We start from the raw sequence: 3,868 nt of genomic DNA on the forward strand, positions 1-3,868 counted from the left end.
TGTCCCACTATCATGCTCAGTCTTCATTTGGGTTTCAGTAATTCCTCTTGGTTACATTACCCTTGATCATGCCTTACCAGGCCTCCTACACCCTCCTCAGCACCGATTTGGATCACTTGTTTCCTTGTTCCTGGGTTTGTTACACCACTACCTCTCCTCCCCCTCTCCATGTCCCCCAGAACTGTCGGTCCCATTGTATTCTCCTCCAGATTGTTCATCCAGCCTATCTTATTTAGACAGACCTGCGGAGATAATAACGTGCACAAAAACAAGACAGAGCAATACCGAGCAACAATATAAAACAAAACAACAACAAACCAATGACAAAAAACAAAACACAACAAGAAAGGAAAGCTTGTGGTTAGTTCAAGGACTGTTTGTGGGCCTTTAGGAGTGGGGAAAACTTTCTTATCCCTGTGCCTTGCTCCGTCAGGCTGGGCTCTCAAGGCTGCCCGCACTCAGGATCCCTTAGCGGCCACCGAGTCTAAGGCTGACTTTTGGCATCTGGCCAGCAGACAGGCTTCTCCACCAGGATGAAATTTAGCTGAAGATTCACTAAGTGAATGGATGAGTAATTTCCCTGCGCCTCAAAATTCACCTCTTGTTGCCTCTCCAATAATTCTTGGTTATCAGGCTGCCTCTAGGCAGTAATTGCGTTAAGACCATGTGGATGGAATTACCGGCTCCTCCGGAAATGGGTATAATTGGCAGTGTCACTCGGGATGCCTAAGACGAGTGGCTTGGGGTCCTGCCCTGCTGCCTGAGAGCTTTTATGCCCACCACTAACTCTTCTCTCAGTTGCTTCCAGTGTCTCCCATGGGGAGTACCTTGAACCCGCTGCAGCTGTAATAGACGTGTGATGGCTGCCTTCAGCCCCAGCTGTATTTGAATCTCTTGAACTTAAAAAAAAAGGTCTGGGTCCATCTCATGGAGCCTCGGGGGCATAGTGGACCCACGTTGGGCTTCCAACCTCAAGGTCAGCAGTTCGAAACGACCAGACACTCGTAGGGAGAAAGATTTTCTACTCCTAAAGATCCACGGCCTCTGAAACCCACAGGGCAGTTGGGCTGGCCTTACAGGGTCAGTAGGAGTCGGTGTCGACTCCGAAGTAAAGTTTGTTTTGTTTTATCATTGTCTTCTTCCAAAGGGAAAGTAAGCCGACACTTTTCAAGTTCATTCAATTCGGAGCGGGCAGACCCCATTTTTAACCAAGTTCAGAATACATGATAGATCGGATCAGATCCTGACTGCAGCGGGGGAATTTGACTATTCTTTTTGCCCTTGGTTTCTCAGAGAGAACCCTTCAAATTACCAAAACCAAAAAAAGGACAGCCTCAGCCTCCCACAGGGCAGTACTATACTGCCCTACAGGGTCCTGTGAGTGGGAAGTGACTCAGTGGTAGTGTTTGTATTTTGTTCGCTGCACCTCAAAATTCACCTCTTGTTGCCGCTCCAATCATTCTGGTTATTGGGCTGAAGACAAGTATGCTTTTTCTCGCTGGGCGAGGCTGTTGTGTTGACCCGCCAATCGTGTGGTCAGCAGTGCAGTGCTGACCCAACCACCCCAGCAGGGCTCCTTAAGACAACCCCTAAAGAAACCCACCAAACACTGATGCCAACTCACAGTGTGGGACTGCCCCTGTGTGTTTCTGAGACTGATTCTGGACGGGGTAGAGTCCTTTCTCCAGAGAGACTGACGGCTTTGAAATACTGACCCTGTGTTTAGAAGTCCAACGTGAATAACCACCACCACCACCAGGGTGGGTCCTACAAGAACCTTCCCCAGTGTTTTCTTAAGTGTCTTTAATGAAGGCGCTAGACCACACCTACCTAACTGGTTATGTTAATATTTGGTTCAGGTGGGAGCTAGCCAGGCAAGACCCACATAACAGCCTTGACCTAAGCAGAGACACCGACCCTCTACGTTTTAACAAAATTCAACATGTGTTTTCTATGTGCGTTGTTAAATCTGGTGTTAAAATGTACTTAGATTATGATACAGTATGATCTGAGGTAGAAATGCAAATCTCAACATTTGGTTGAATTGGTTTAATCCATTTGAAACCTTGCTTTCAGAATCACAGCGACTCCCGAAGACAAGAGTAGAACTGCCCTATCTTGTTAAGGCTGTCAGTCTTTCAGGGAAGCACATGCCACATCTGTCTCTCACGGAGCCACTGGTGGCTTTGAACTGCTGGCTGTCAGCAGCCCAAATGTGTAGCCCACTACCCCATCAGGACCCCTGACCCAGGCCTCTTTGTAACATTCTCCATCACCATCACGTTTGTGTGCAGGTGCAACTTTTAAACCATCATTGAAAATCATGGAGCCTTCTCTTGCACCAGAAGTAAGGCTAAATCAGGGTCAAAGGCACCTATTCCTACCCATCTACAAATTCCACTTAAAGACGCAGGCCTGGCTCTCGTTAATGCAGGGCTGCCTGCATAATACACCAGTAAATACTGAGGAGGCAGTGGAGGCAGTAGTCCGGAAGTGGTGCCCGATTACCCAATAAGCAAGGTAAGCACGGACATTCTTGTGCTTGTTTATAAATTCGTGATGAACAATGTCGAGTGTTTTTCACCACATCTCTGTCTGCTTGGCAGCTGTGTCTCTACCTACCCCACAGCACCTCCTTACAAACGCAAAGCCTTTTGTTTTTACACTGCACAGCCCTCGACAGGAACCGAGCACCCAATTAGCCAGGTACACAGGCTTACTTGTACTTCGATACTGATCTGCAGTGGACAGTTACAGGTGTCCCCCACATGAAAGATAAGCCGGGGCTTACCTTGCCTATTGAAGGAGCCCTGGCAGCCTCGTGGGTTACATGTTGGGCTGCTGATCTACTCCAAGGTCTGCAGTCTGTAACTGCCCCCCCTCTGCAGGAAAAAGAGGAGCCTTCAGGCTCCCATAAAGCTATGTAGCCTCGGAAACCCACAGGGGCAGATGACTCCGGCCTGTAGGGTCACTGTGAGTTGGCATCAACTCAAGCAGCAAGTTTACCTTGCTTATTGAGTCATCTGTCCCTAGGGGCATCCCAGGGACCCCAGAGTTTACAGCTGGGATTCTTCCCCCCCTGGTTGTTGAATATAACGCATACCAAGAGAAGCCCAATAGATGGCTGCGCGGCCCCCTGGCTGTGTGCTCCTGTTTTCCCACCCACCCTCTCTTCTTACCTCCCCTGCCTTCTTTGGTGTGAAACCATTTTCTTTCTTCCTTCATAATAGTGTGGTGAAACATTTTTGAAATTGACCAACTTTGCTGAGCATAATGCCCTCCAAGAAAGCTGGCATTCTGAGAGGATAGTGGAAAACCCTCCTTTGCAGCACAGATAAGAAAGAAGGAGGGGGGTGTAGTGGGGCTCCTGAACTTATGGTTGATATCCGAGGTCTTAGGCAAAGTCAGCAGTTTGGGGTACTGTGCCCTTTAACTTGTGGGGGGTTGACCTAGCTCCACGTCATTAGGTCAGTGGAAAGAAGTGCTGATTTACTAAATTCGTGTCAGAGTGAGATCAAATTGCGTTGATTTGAAATGGTTCTCATTGATTATTACAGCAGCCACCTGCATTGTACTCGTTTCTACTGTTTGTAAACAGGTTGAAAATGAGAAGTGTCTTGAAGGGTCTAAGACAATCTTTCCCTGAGAACAGTGGACACTTCCTTTTCAAATGAAGGATGCGCTTGAGCCCTGAGAACCAAACAGGCTGGTTCCAATGGCCAGCCAGCAGCCCTGCTGGAGTTGACTGCGTGGTGGGCTCCTGGGTGTGCAGGGGTAGGGGACACGTGGAGAAGTGTGCTAACTTACTGTTGTTAGTGGTGAACTTACTGTTGTTAGTGGTGAACGGGTTACCTGCCCACTGTCTTTA

The sequence above is a fragment of the Echinops telfairi genome, unplaced genomic scaffold, assembly GCF_000313985.2.
Source record: "Echinops telfairi isolate 266 unplaced genomic scaffold, ASM31398v2 ScPeMD7_23;HRSCAF=83, whole genome shotgun sequence".
Taxonomy (NCBI): domain Eukaryota; kingdom Metazoa; phylum Chordata; class Mammalia; order Afrosoricida; family Tenrecidae; genus Echinops; species Echinops telfairi.